Source organism: Anolis sagrei, chromosome 12 (genome assembly GCF_037176765.1).
Source record: "Anolis sagrei isolate rAnoSag1 chromosome 12, rAnoSag1.mat, whole genome shotgun sequence".
NCBI lineage: Eukaryota > Metazoa > Chordata > Lepidosauria > Squamata > Dactyloidae > Anolis > Anolis sagrei.
In genome coordinates, this window is record NC_090032.1 from 12,465,805 (window position 1) to 12,480,310 (window position 14,506).

General features: G+C 41.4%; 1 long non-coding RNA gene and 5 other non-coding genes across 10 annotated transcripts; all 6 read right to left on the bottom strand.

The window, feature by feature from the left end:
* Positions 1–605: 605 nt before the first annotated feature.
* Positions 606–10,652, bottom strand: LOC132764307 (uncharacterized). Of its 5 annotated transcripts, none has more exons than XR_010910388.1 (10): positions 10,574–10,652; positions 7,760–7,840; positions 6,225–6,259; positions 5,973–6,019; positions 5,734–5,792; positions 4,666–4,769; positions 4,077–4,126; positions 3,241–3,284; positions 1,185–1,263; positions 606–812 (listed from the first exon to the last, which is right to left on the bottom strand). It is a non-coding gene; the product is annotated as an uncharacterized lncRNA (long non-coding RNA). The 5 variants fall into 5 exon arrangements; XR_010910387.1 differs by having other exon boundaries at positions 1,185–1,266; positions 3,241–3,287; XR_010910386.1 differs by having other exon boundaries at positions 1,185–1,266; positions 10,574–10,651.
* LOC132764623 (small nucleolar RNA SNORD22) lies at positions 905–1,031 on the bottom strand. Its single transcript, XR_009630364.2, has one exon. It is a non-coding gene; the product is annotated as a small nucleolar RNA SNORD22 (small nucleolar RNA).
* Positions 3,116–3,186, bottom strand: LOC132764622 (small nucleolar RNA SNORD31). Its single transcript, XR_009630363.1, has one exon. It is a non-coding gene; the product is annotated as a small nucleolar RNA SNORD31 (small nucleolar RNA).
* LOC132764627 (small nucleolar RNA SNORD29) lies at positions 3,395–3,460 on the bottom strand. The gene has a single exon (XR_009630366.2). It is a non-coding gene; the product is annotated as a small nucleolar RNA SNORD29 (small nucleolar RNA).
* On the bottom strand, positions 4,554–4,622 carry LOC132764621 (small nucleolar RNA SNORD30). The gene has a single exon (XR_009630362.1). It is a non-coding gene; the product is annotated as a small nucleolar RNA SNORD30 (small nucleolar RNA).
* Positions 6,510–6,584, bottom strand: LOC132764628 (small nucleolar RNA SNORD26). Its single transcript, XR_009630367.2, has one exon. It is a non-coding gene; the product is annotated as a small nucleolar RNA SNORD26 (small nucleolar RNA).
* Positions 10,653–14,506: the final 3,854 nt, after the last annotated feature.

Consider the following 14,506-nt stretch of genomic DNA (forward strand, 5'->3'; position numbering starts at 1 on the left):
TATTTGTTAAAATGGTTCTTCATTTTAATTATTGTATTGTTTTAAAGTTGTTTTTGTACTACAAATAAGGTATGTGCAGCATGCATAGGAATTCATTCATGTTTTTTTCAAATTATAATCTGGCCCTCCAACAGTTTGAGGGACTGTGACCTGGCCCTGTTTAAAACGTTTGGGCACCCCGAGTTAAACCCTTGCGCCAACAGGACTGCTGGAGGACCTAGAGCAGACACTGGAGGACCTAGAGCAGTGGTTCTCAACCTGTGGTCCCCAGATGTTTTGGCCTTCAACTCCCAGAACTCTTAACAGCTGGTAAACTGGCTGGGATTTCTGGGAGTTGTAGGCCAAAACACCTGGGGATCCAAGAGAAGGGTGGGGTAGAAATGAATGAAATAAATAAATACTCAAGATGCTCCTGACACACACACACACCAAAAAACTATATGCTAAATGTAGTGTGCCTAGCTAATGAATGCTTGTCTATAGTAAATGCAGGTATAAGTTTTCCAGCTGTTACAATTTATAGTAATTTTCATCCCATCTTTTTCCTCATGAGGCTAAATTTAAATGTTCAAGTCATGCAATTAGTCTGACTCCATAATGCCAAATGTTTTTTTAACAAAGTTTATTAGATTTACATCTTGAAAACTGAAGACCATCTTAAACTAAAAATATATAAATACGAAAATCCTCAAAGAAATCCCAAACAGGACATTGAAAGCCTAATGTCGGCGACTTGGGTTTAGCTTCCATAAGTATAACCTCTTCTCTCATTAATTCTTCCCACAACCATCTTCAATGACCGCATATATCATCTGTGGGCAGGAAAAGGAAACAAAATAATCCAAAACTAATTCAAAGAAAACATTCATATATAGGAATTCAGATAAGCCTGCTTCTCCGAGACATCCCATCAGACTGTTCCTTCTGGAGCAAAGCATCCTCTTTCCCATCTGCTGGTGCTAGTGGGTTCAACCTTTGCAGGTTCTAGCTCCAAAACAGATAGTAAGACATATGAGACATCATCATTGGGATCTGCCTAAAGCGTTTATTATTACCCCTTCATTTCTTTTCAAATACTCGGGTTTTTAAAAAACACTAAACCAAGCTTTTAAATCAATCCTGTATTATATTTTCATTTTTATTAATTTATTAAACTTTTTTTTAAAAAAAATTAAGGTTTTTACCTGCTAAAGATACTGAAGTCATATTGGATGTTTTAGTGCAGCAACAAATATATGGATCGACTGGACACGCAGTAGGGTACTGCTTTAAATGAAAAAAAAGGAAGAATATAAATATTGGCTTATAAATAGGAAAGGAAAAACCAATGTAAAAAGATGTCTGGGCTTTAGAGCCAACCCTACGGTCAGAAATGTTTACAGGAAAAGGAGTTCAATTGCAAACGATTTCAAATGAGGATAAAAGTGCTACCATAAAAGAGCTATACTCAAGTATAAGCCGACTCAAATATAAGCTGAGGCACCTAATTTTACCACAACAGGGAAAACTTATTGACTTGAGTATAAGCTGAGAGTGGCAAATGCCGCAACTACTGGTAAAGTTCAAAATAAAAAGATGCCAATAAATTTACATTAATTGAGGCATCAGTGGGTTTAATGTTTCTGAGTATTTACATAAAACTAATTTAAGATAAGGCTGTCCAACTCTGATTAAAACTATTATTCTAACCTTCTTCAATGCAAATGTGCTTACGTATCCTTCCAATAATAGAGTAAAATAAAAAAATGTAATAATACAGAAAAATAAAATAACAAATAGAGTAAAATAATGAATGTACCAACAATAATAAACTAAAATAATAAATGTAGTAACAAAATAATGGAGTAAAATAATTAATGTAATAGAGAAAAATAAATATAACAATAATAAAAACAATAAATGTAATATAAGATAACCCATGTGTGTCTTTCACAATACTTCACAAAGAGGAATAAGAAATGTAACAAAAATAATAACTTGTTTTTTAACTGCTTAGGTAATAATAAAATATATTAATAAATATAATAACAATAAACATGTCAAACTACCCTGGGACTTCAGAATTTAGACAGAGGTTTGGAGCACAATACTCCTGACCTCACGATCGAGTTAAAAAACAAAGTATGGATCATCGATGTTGCAATCCCAGGCAACAGCAGGATTGAAGAGAAATAACTGGAAAAGCTGACACGATATGGCAGGGGGTTGGACTGGATGGTCCATGAGGTCTCTTCCAACTCTTTGATTCTATGATATAAGGATTTAAAGATCCAACTGCAAAGATTCTGGTACAAGCCAGTAAAGGTGGTCCCAGTGGTGATCGGCACACTGGGTACAGTGCCTAAAGATCTTGGCCTGCACTTAAACATAATTGGCGCTGACAAAATTACCATCTGCCAGCTGCAGAAGACCACCTTACTGGGATCTGCATGCATTAATCACCAATACACCACACAGTCCTAGACACTTGGGAAGTGTCCGATGTTTGATCCACTACAACAGCCAGCATAGTGATCTTGTCTGCTGTGGGCTCATCTTGTTGTGTTTCAAATAATAATAATAATAATAATAATAATAATAATAATAATAATAGAGTAAAATAGTGCAAATGTAATAAATAGAATAAAATAATAAATGTAACAACAACAACAACAGTAAAATAATACATAACTTTTACTCAAGTATAAGTCGAGGGGGGATTTTTCAGCATAAAAAAGGGCTGAAAAACTTGGCTTATACTCAAGAATATACGGCAAATGTCTAAAACAGGCCTGGGCAAACTTTGGCCCTTCCTCCAGGTGTTTTGGACTTCTAACTCCCACAATTGTTGGGAGTTGAAATCCAAAACACCTGGAGGGAGGGCCAAAGTTGGCCCGTGTCTGCCCTAAAAAAACCAAGATGGGTGTATACAAAACTTTCAGATGAGATGGGATTTAAAACTGACATGTTTAAGGAATGGAAAAAGAAACAAATGAGCACTCAACACTTGAAGTCACTATTCCTTGGGGAACTAAAGAAACTGTAGTGTCCAAAAGCAACTTTTTCAAGCTCTGTCTGATAAACTCTAAACTAATAATACAATATGATTGCAGCCAGGCCTCCTCCCAGCAGGCTCCTAAACTCAGAGGGACCACTCAGTCATGGAAATCAGACTGGGGCGGTTACACAACTCATCACTGGAGCCAGTTGGGAACAAACAACAAAATTATAAGTCTCTCTTTCCAAAGGGTAACCTCTCACCTTTGCATTAAGTGTACGTTCTCTTCTGCATAGCTTCAAGGCTTCTGCTTACAAAAGAAAAGGTTTTAAAACAAATATGTAATGTGAATGGTTTGGCAAGTCATTGCTTATCTAGAGACAAGCATGTTGAATCTAGTTAGTCTCTCCGCCCACAGTTTTTCAGTTGTTCAAACATTTTCATTACAATATCAAAGTGAGCTAGTTAGGATCATCATTAAAACTGCAGCAGTGATTCCCATTACCAAGGGAAGAGATTCCTAAAGGGTCTTCTGAGTTGGAGAAAAGGTAAAAAAAACTCTCAGCCTATTACTCCAGGATTATTGCAAATGTGAGGTGGGGAAGGTCAGTCATGATCTGAGCATATAAGTAATGGGTTGCGGTGAGCTTTCCAGGCTGCCGCGCCATCTACACAGCCATTGCAATGCACACTGGTTTTCATTCCAGAGAAGAAACAAGGACCAACAAACACCTCCCAACAAAAGATTCCCCCACACAGGAATCAGCCAAGCTTTGAAGCTGCAAGGCTATTCAATGCTAATCAAGTCGGCCAATTGCAAGTCACACTTGCCCCAAGCAGGCAAGAGTTCTTTCTCCTGGACACCATTCCACAGCTATATAAACCTCACTCACCTATTTTCCAACAAACCTCACAACCTCTTAGGATGCCTGACAGAGATGTGGGAGAAACGTAAGGAGAAAATGCTTCTGGAACATGGCCAGACAGCCCCGAAAACTCACAGCAACCCAGTGATTCCATCCAAGAAAGCCTTCAACATTGCATTTAAGTAATGAGTCATTATTAAGCACCCAACCCAGAATCAAACAGTATTTCTTACCAGGTGGCCCTCATCATGTAGGATCATGCTTCAAGTCCAAGCTCACCATCCTGTAGAGAAAAATGTTTGATCGTTAAAACATCAAAGGTAATCTCAGCACAAGATTCCCCAGTGACATTTCCTGATATATTAGGATACAGCTATCTTTATAGACAACACCAATGGGTTCTGGGAGATGTCGTCCAAAACTTTCAGAAGACACCAGGGTGGGGAAGAGTACAGCCAATGCTAGTTTTATTTTTTAAATCAAGTAATTTTTAAACTTCCAGAGTTCAGTCAAGAATTGAGACTCTGCCCCATGTATGTTTTTGTAGTTTTGCCCGTCGAGGCTCTTTCTTTGGAGGCTTTTATACAGAGACTGGATGGCCATCTGTCGGGAGCTCTTTGAATGCGATTTTCCTGCTTCTTGGCAAAAAGGGGTTGGACTGGATGGCCCATGAGGTCATTTCCAACCCTGTGATTCTATGGTTCCCAAAAGATATTCAGATTTGCTTCTCAACAGCGAAATTCAGCCGAACGAGATTCCAAAGCAAATTCATCATGAAACTGGGAACCAGAATAGATTTGAGGCCAAGGGGATAAAACTCACATGAATTTCCTCTGGAAGCCTCCAAAGAAGCAGAAGAGTGTTTCTTGCATTCTGAATGAAAGCTTCAAAGCCATGGAAAAATCTTCTAAATCTGGCTGAAGCAACTAAAAAAACAAAAACATTGATGTATTGCAGTCTCAGATGCACTGGGTTTACCCCCCCCCCCCCCTTTTGAGAAGAATCCTAGGCTTTTTCTTTATTGTCTAAATGGCAATCTAAGGCAGGAAACACATTTAGGGCTTGCACACAAATTAGGTGATCCAAATTAAACTATTCTACAGGGCTTCCACGATTCTTTAATCAAATCAAGGTGAAGGCTCATAGGAGCAGCAGTTTAATAATATTTTCCCATTCCTTGGGAAGTCTGACTTGGCCGCAGTTGTCCATGCTCTGGTAACAGACTACTGCAATGCTCTCTACGTGGGGCTGCCTTTGAAAACTTCTCGGAAGCTCCAATTAGTCCAGCGGTTGGCCGTCAGGTTGTTAACTGGAGCTGTGTAAAGGGAGCGTACCACTCCTCTGTTGCGCCAGCTCCACTGGCTGCCGATTAGCTTCCGGGCACAATTCAAAGGGCTGGTTTTAAACTTTAAAGTCCCGAACGGTTCTGGCCTAGATTACCTGTCCGAACATATCTCCTGCTATGAACCATCATGAAGATTAAGATCATCAGGAGAGGCCCTGCTCTCGATCCCACCACTCTTGCAAACACGGTTGGTGGGGACGAGAGACAGGGCTTTCTTGGCAGTGGCCCCCTGTCTGTGGAACTCTCTCCCTAAGGCTATCAGGTTGGTCACCTCCCTCCTGTCCTTTAGAAGACAACTGAAGACCTGGCTCTGGGGCCAGGCGTTCAATTAGAGGCCAGCGGCAATAGGAAAAGAAAATTTGGATTTTGTGATTTGATTGTGAATTGTAATTTTTATGGTATTTATGCTGTTAGCATCCTCTGATGCTCATGTGAGGCTGCGTTGAGTCCCCCTTGTGGAGAGAAGGGCGGGATATAAATATATGAAATAAATAAATAAAATTACGACTCCCTGCATCTATATCACTTTTATCAAAACTTCTTACCTATTGGGTGCCAAGTTCTTTTAAGTCAATGTAGAAGCACCCAGAAGCAACTATAGTTCCTGAAATGAAAGAAGATTTGATGAATAAAGATCAAGAAAAGTGAAAAAAAAATTACAGTGAAATACAGTTTGATCAGGGCTTTGGTAACTCATGCCATGAGACTTGCGTCGTCCATCAACATGTGTCATCATTTCAAACTAGATGTCCTATATTCATGACAACAAAGTCTTCAAACCTACCCTCATTAGTCTTCACCAAAATGGATGTTTGCTCGTCAATGGACACCCTAAAATCAAGAAAAATGAAATAAAGTTGGAATAAAATTGAACTAAAGTGCACTCACATTCACCCTTCCCGAAAAAGATAGCCCCATGTCCTCAGAAAGAAAGCTGGCATCAAGAGATATCAGATATATGCTTGTCTATTTATTTACATCATTGTACACAGGAAGTAAATGATCGGGTAATTATTAGATGAGACTGGCTACTCACATGCCAAGGCAGGAGGTGCACCAATGGCTCTTGATCTACAAATTAGAACAGAGGAGAAAGGGGAAGCATACAAAATACATCTTTTGAATTCCCAAATCAGCACTGAACAACTCAAACCCCAAAGCTGCCTTGTGTCTTGCGTACAAAACCAATGCTTAGGAAAAAAATTACTTAGAATGGATTTCTTCACCTTGAGTTGCCCAACTGGCTGGGGGATTTTGGGAGCTATAGCTGAGAGAACACAAGATAGCAAAAATTGGTCTCTGCTCTTTCACTGATGCTAGTGCTACTCAGAATCGGCTAATGGTTTTCTCCACTGAAGCTTCAGAAAGAGAGAGTTCGTGTATCTCATCTCTGTAGCACTTTTGATCAACACTTCACTACCCATCATTGTGTGACTATTATGACCAAAAATAAATGTGCTGATCCCAACTCTTGTGTATCCAAGGCCCCATTAATTTTTAAAAATTATTTGAGAAGAGAAAATACAGTTATATAGACATATACTATACATTTTCCTCTTTTATTTACATTTACCCCTGTGTGCCCCTTCTCCACAGCCATCTCTTTTCCTAAAGTCCCACCAAAAAATCAGTTCTTCATTTGGAGGTAAATTCCCATCTTCTTTTTCCAATAATTTTTCTTGAAATTTTCTCCAGATACTTTCAAAGTCATTTTTTTTACATATTCCCTACTTTACATTTAAGTTTGATGTTAGCTTATCGTTCAATGCCATTTTCCAGATTTCTTTATACCATTCATTAATCTGTATTTTCATTGCCCCTTTCCAATATTTTGCAATTAATAGTCTAGCTGCTGTTAATAGCATGTCTATTAATTTTTCCCCTCTTATCTTTCCCATCCTCTTTTTTAATTAAAAGTACTATTTCTACTGGATTCCTCCTAATTTCTATATCCGTAATATTTTCTATTTCTGTTATAACCAATTCCCAAAAATCTTTTACATATTCCAAGGCCCCATTTACACCATTACAATACGGACTGGTTTTCATTCCAGAGAAGAAACAATCAGGACCAGCTAACACCTCCCAACAAAGGCTGCCTCCATAATAACTTTATTTTTGTACCCTGCCTCCACCTCTCCCAAAGGGACTCGGGGTGGCTTACACATGATATAGAGTGCCTAGCAACACACACACACAAAAAACACACAGTACAATACCCCCCCCCCCAAAAAAAAACACCCCAATAGCAACCCTGTTAACATTTCCCTTTGCTACTCAAAACCTCAAGCCTTGGAATCTTGAATCTGTGGATATAGAACAGGCATGGGTAAACTTTGGCCCTCTGGATGTTTTGATTTCAACTCCCACAATTCCTAACAGCCTACTGGGAGTTGAAGTCCAAAACACCCGGAGGGCCAAAGTTTGCCCATACCCGATATAGGTCAATTGGAAAGTCTTTACTTGAAGCAAGCAGGTGGGTGAAAATAGCAAAGATTAAATTTCCAGCCTGATAAGATGGTTTCAGACTAAACATGAAACTTGTACCACTTTTCAAAACCTTAAACGTACCAGAGAGGTATCCATTGGGAAGATGAGGCTTAGGGTTTCCCCTCCCTTGGAAAACAGATCACAAGATTTAGACCCAGGGATCTAGAAAAAAATATTCAGTGTCACAGATCACACTATCCTTCATTTCAAAGCTTCACAAAGTACAGCATTATCTGAAGTCTTCTCAGAAACAAAGTTAACTTCACAGAACTTTTCAGAACAGGTCTGTGTAAAGTTTCATCACAGAAAGACATTGAGGAGATGAGCTCTGGTTTACACGAAAGACCCAATGACGGGCCAGATTTACTTTTTAACCTTCGACATACTGTAGAACAGGCATGAGCAAACTTTAGCTCTCACAATTTCCAACAGCCTCAGGCCCCTTCCTTTTCCCCCTCAGCCACTTAAGCAGAAAAGAGAAGAAAAGGCAGCCCACGTATAAGTATGTGAGGGGAAGTAGGCCTGTTTTCTGCTGCCCTGGAGACTATGATGCAATGGCGCAATGACTTCAAACTACAGGAATTTAGATACTGCTTCCTTGGAGTCAAGGACACGGAACAATGGCTTCAAACTACAAGAAAGGAGATTCCATCTGAACATGAGGAAGAACTTCCTGACTGTGAGCTGTTCAGCAGTGGAACTCTCTGCCCCGGAGTGTGGTGGAGGCTCCTTCTTTGGAAGCTTTTAAGCAGAGGCTGGATGGCCATCTGTCAGGGGTGATTTGAATGCAATATTCCTGCTTACTGGCAGAATGGGGTTGGACTGGATGGCCCATGAGGTCTCTTCCAACTCTTTGATTCTATGTCATAAGGAAGATCTTCTTATCTGTGAGAGCTGTTCAGCAGTGATGGAGGCTTCTTCTATGGAGGCTTTTAAACAGAGGTGACATGGCCATCTGTCAGGGGTGCTTTGAATGCTACTTTCCTGCTTCTTGGCAGGGGGTTGGCCTGGATGGCCAACACAATCTCTTACAACTCTAGAATTCTATTGTGTTTCCTCCACCACAGACATCCCAGTGTTTCTTACTCTCCACTGGTGTGGAATTTGCATGCTCCCGCCCACTGCCTCTCCCTTAACCCTTTCCTATTCTTTTCTGTGGCACATAAGAAACACTTCATAACTGTAATTTTCCTACTATTATGAATCATACTGTAAGTATCTGATATGCAGGATGTATTTTCATTCACTGGATCAAATTTGGCACAAATACACAATACGCCTTAAATTGAAAACTTGGAGGGGGATTGATAGTCATTTGGGAGTTGCAGTTGCTGGGATTTATAGTTTACCTACAATTAAAGAGCATTCTGAGCTCAAGTGGCTGAAAGGGGAAAGGAAAGAAATGTGGGAGTTAAAGTCCAAAACACTCCAAGGACCCAAGTTTGCCCAAGCCTTTTGTAGAATTAATGCAGTTTGACTACCACAGCTTCATGCAATGGAATTCTGAGCTTTGTAGTTTTGCTGAGGGGTCTACATTCTTTGACAGAGCAGACAAAAGAGCTTGCAAAACTAGTTTGAGAGCACTTAGTGGTATCAAAACACATGAGTTCTACAATGTAGATGAACTCCTGTAGGTATTTCCTTTTTAAACTGCACTGTTCTTTTACCCAAGACTCTTGGTTGAGATAATATATATATATATATATATATTCTAAAATGATAAATAATATAAAACAATAATATTCTAATATATTCAATTCATGTAATCTGTATATAAATAAAAATGTAATTAACAGAACTCAAAAATGTGGGATTAACAGAACTCAAAAACCACTGGACGAATTGACACCAAATTGACACGAACTGACACAAGACACCTAACAACCCAATGTATGTCCTTCACGAAAAAAATGATTTTGTCATTTGGGAGTTGTAGTTGCTGGGATTTTGTCATTTGGGAGTTATAGTTCACCTATAATCAAAGAGCATTCAGAAATCCACCAATGATGGAATTGAACCAAACTTGGCACACAGTTCTCCCAAGACCAACAGAAAATACTGGAAGGGTTTGGTGGGCAGTGTCCTTTGGTTTTGGAGTTGTAGTTCACCTACATCCAGAGATCACTGTGGACGCAAACAATGATGGATCTGGACCAAACTCTACAAAAATACTCAATATGCCCAAATGTGAACACTGGTGGAGTTTGGGGAAATTAGAATCTTGACATTTGGGAGTTGTAGTTGCTGGGATTTATATTTCACCTACAATCAGAGATTTCTGAACCCCACCAACGATAAAATTGGGCCCACACAGAACCCCCATGTGGGCCACAGCAACGCGTGGCAGGGGACAGCTAGTATACTATATAATGGTAATGCACAAATATATAAAATATATTGTAAAATGACATATAATACAATACTATAATATATTCAATCAAGGTAGTAATATATAATGGCAATACACACATATATAATTATATAATACATAAAATTACAATTTAATATTAATGGAATTATCAAGGATAAAAGGCATCTAACTACATCCAATTGCAAATTATGATTATAGTTCCCTAATAACAACATCCACCCATGCCTACTTTGAATGAAATTCCATAGGGTTCAAAGGGCCAGGGGCCTACATAAAGATACATAGGACTGGGGCCTTGATTACTGCTAAAGCCCGCCATGCCTGAGGCCCTCATCTGCACTCGAAGTCCGACCAGGACCCTTCCGGAGCATCCGCTCCTTTCCTGATAGCTCTGTCGAGGACAATATGAGCACAACACGGCGGGGGAAACTGTCTAGAGTAAATATAGCGAGGTCTAGAATACCGAAAATCCCCCAGGCCGTGGATGGAATCGGATTATGAACTGCCCCTACTCCGGTACTCACCCGCAGTCCGCTCTGAAGGAAAGGACAAGCGCGTCCCTTTCAAAGGGTTAAATACTTAGCTGCCGCAATGCATGCCGGGGGGAAAACAACCAGCACCCAATGGGATCCGCTTCTATAGCCCGCCCTTACAACGGTGGAGGGGGGGGGGGAAATGGAGCGATGAGTTCGAGTGCGCATGCGTTACTCTTAGGCAACTGTGAAAGGCAGCGCGCTCCATAAGGGGCGTGGCCTCTGACTGAGCCGGAACTTCGTGAATTGGTCTGCGGAGCCGGTCTCTTGATTGGGGCCTCGCCGCCATTTTGGCCCTCCTTTCCTGCTGAGCCTTGAAAGCTCCCATAAATATATTTTGGGACAATACACACGCTAGGAGATCATACACAATCGCAGTCCCCCCCCCCCCCCCCGCAGCTATTGAGAGGGAATAAAGTTTAACTGATTTTATATATTGAGACTTTAAGGGCACTATGACCACAGAAATTGGTCTCTGTTCACTCACTACACTAGATAATGCAAAATCCCATTGTTTCCACTGTGCCTATTTTATTTATCATGTCATCCGCAACCAGAACATTGTATTACATTTCTAACAGAACAAAACAAACAGATTAAAAAAACAACAAAGTTTGCAAGCTTGGTAGTTGATTAAATGCCCTTTGACCAGTCTCTGGCCCCTTGGAGTGCCTCTGGTGTTGCCACAAGAAGGTCCTCCATTGTGCATGTGGCAGGGCTCAGGGTGCATTGCAGCAGGTGGTCAATGGTTTGCTCTTCTCCGCACTCGCATGTCATGGATTCCACATTGTGGCCCCATTTCTTAAGATTGGCTCTGTATCTCGTGGTGCCAGAGCACAGTCTGTTCAGCGCCTTCCAAGTTGCCCAGTCTTCTGTGTGCCCAGGGGGGAGTCTCTCATCTGGTATCACCCACGGATTGAGATGCTGGGTTAGAGCCTGCCACTTTTGAACTCTCGCTTGCTGAGGTGTTCCAGCGAGTGTCTCTGTAGATCTAAGAAAACTATTTCTTGATTTAAGTCGTTGACGTGCTGGCTGATATCCAAGCGGGGGATGAGCTGGAGATGTCTCTGCCTTGGTCCTCTCACTATTGGCTGCTACTTCCTGGTGGATGTCAGGTGGTGCAATACCGGCTAAGCAGTGTAATTTCTCCAGTGGTGTACGGTGCAGACACCCTGTGATAATGCGGCATGTCTCATTAAGAGCCACATCCACTGTTTTAGTGTGGTGAGATGTGTTCCACACTGGGCATGCGTACTCAGCAGCAGAGTAGCACAGCGCAAGGGCAGACGTCTTCACTGTGTCTGGTTGTGATCCCCAGGTTGTGCCAGTCAGCTTTCGTATGATATTGTTTCTAGCACTCACCTTTTGCTTGATATTCAGGCAGTGCTTCTTGTAGGTCAGAGCACGGTCCAGAGTGACTCCCAGGTATTTGGGTGCGCTACAATGCTCCAATGGAATTCCTTCCCAGGTAATCCTCAGAGCTCGGGATGCTTGTCTGTTCTTAAGGTGAAAGGCACATGTCTGTGTTTTAGATGGATTAGGGATCAGCTGGTTTTCCCTGTAATAGGCAGTAAGAGCACCTAGAGCTTCAGAGAGCTTCTGTTCAACCATCTCAAAGCTCCAAATGGCACGATCATCAGCATAGATGAAACTCTCTGTCCCTTCTGGCAGGGCCTATTGAGAGGAAAGAAAGTTAAACTGTAATCAATATCTTTAGGATATTTATTAAACTGTAATTAATTTCTTCAGGATATTTATTATGGCCTCAGGTATAAAAACATATTCCTAATTTTTAGGTAGAATCTCTTCAGCCATTTGAATCCATTGATCATCTTGTTCATATTACAGGAGCTGTCTTCACAGACCTGTTGGCAGCTTATGATGTAAATCGGAACAATGGTTTCAAACTACAAGAATAGGGGATTCCATCTGAATATTAGGAAGAACTTCCTGACTGAGAGCTGTTCACCAGTGGAACCCTCTGCCCCAGAGTATGGTGGAGGCTCCTTCTTTTGAGGCCTTTAAACAGAGCCTGGGTGGCCATCTGTTGGGGGTGTATGAATGGGATTTTCCTGCTTCTTGGTGGGGGGTTGAACTGGATGGCCCATGAGGTCTCTTCCAACTCTAGGATTCTATGGAATCATTGCTCCTAAAAAAAAATGTAGAAGGATTATCACCTTGCCCGCTTCCTAGGAAATCTGTTACAAAACAGGAGATTTTTTTGTTCAGTTCCAGGGCCAGAGAAGCAGATGGCAAAGACGGAAGAACGGCCTGCCTCAGGGGAGCGTGCTTGCTCCATCAATGTTTAACATTTACACAAATGACCAGTCCTTACCAGAAGGGACAGTAAGTTTCATCCATGCTGACGATCATGCCATCACTGCTCAAGCAGGGAGCTTTGAAATGATTGAACAGAAGCTATCCAAAGCTTGAGGTGCTCTTAATGCCTATTACAGGGAAAACCAGCTGATTTCTAATCCATCTAAAACACAGAGGTGTGCTTTTCACCTTCAGAACAGACAAGCATCTCAAGCTCTGAGGATTACCAGGGAAGGAATCCCACTGGAGCCCCCAGTGGCGCAGTGGGTTAAACCCCTGTGCTGGCCGGACTGAAGGTCGCAGGTTCGAATCCGGGGAGAGGCGGATGAGCTCCCTCTATCAGCTCCTCATGCGGGGACATGAGAGAAGCCTCCCACTTTCTCAAATCACTCCTGACAAGACCAATAATAATAATAATTGCAGCACAACCAAATACCTGGAACTCACTCTGAATTGAGCTCTGACTAATAATAATAATAATTATTATTATTATTTATACCCTGCCACCATCTCCTCAGTGGGGACTCAGAGTGGCTTACATGAAGCCAAGCCCGAACAACAAATTACAATAAAATAAAAACATTACACAACTGAAAACGCAAACCGTAAACAACATTATAATAAAATATAACATGTAAATATATAACAATATAAAATTACAATAGACGCAATCACAATGACAATGGGCGGGCTACATGCAATGATTAAAAGAGAGACTAATTAAAACAAATTAAAACTCGGGCGAGATAAAAAAAAGAGACAGATTATTTGTGGAGGAGGGCTTATTATAGCGGGGGTTGTGGAATCAAGAGGGGACGATGACATATACTCCAATGACAGAACGTTGAGGCTAAGCAGTAGTGTGGAATTGTATACCTACTCACCAAAGGCGTAGCGGAAGAGCCAGGTTTTAAGGTCCTTTTTAAAGGTTTCTAGGGTAGGGGCTTTCCTAATTTGTCTAGGTAGTGAGTTCCAAAGTCGGGGGGCCACAGAGGAGAAAGCTCTCCCCCTTGTGCTTACCAGGGAAGCTTGTGAAACTGGCAGGGGCGAAAGAAGGGCCTCCCCAGATGAATGGAGGGCCCGAGATGGTACATGGAGGGAGATACGGTCACAAAAGTAGGCGGGTCCCAAACCGTTTAGGGCTTTGTAGGAGCCAGTAGAGCTCCTTAAACAGGGGGGTTGACTGCTCCCTGTAAGTTGCCCCAGTTATTAATCTAGCTGCCGAGCGTTGGACAAGTTGTAGTTTGCGGGCCGTCTTCAAGGGTAGCCCCACATAGAGTGCATTACAGTAATCCAGTTGAGGCACTGCTTGAGTATCAAGCAAGAAATATCATACCAAAGCTGACTAGTACAACATGGGAATCACAACCAGACGCAGTGAATTCATCTGCCCTTGCGCTTTACTTCTCTGCTGCTGAATACGCATGCCCAGCGTGCAGCACATCTCACCACGTTAAAACAGTGGATGTGGCCCTTAATGAGACATGCCACATTAACACAGGATGTCTACACCCTACACTAGATAAATTATACTGTTTATATTTATATTGTACCACCTGACATCTGCCAGGAAGTAGCGGCCTGTAATGAAAGCACCAAGGCAGT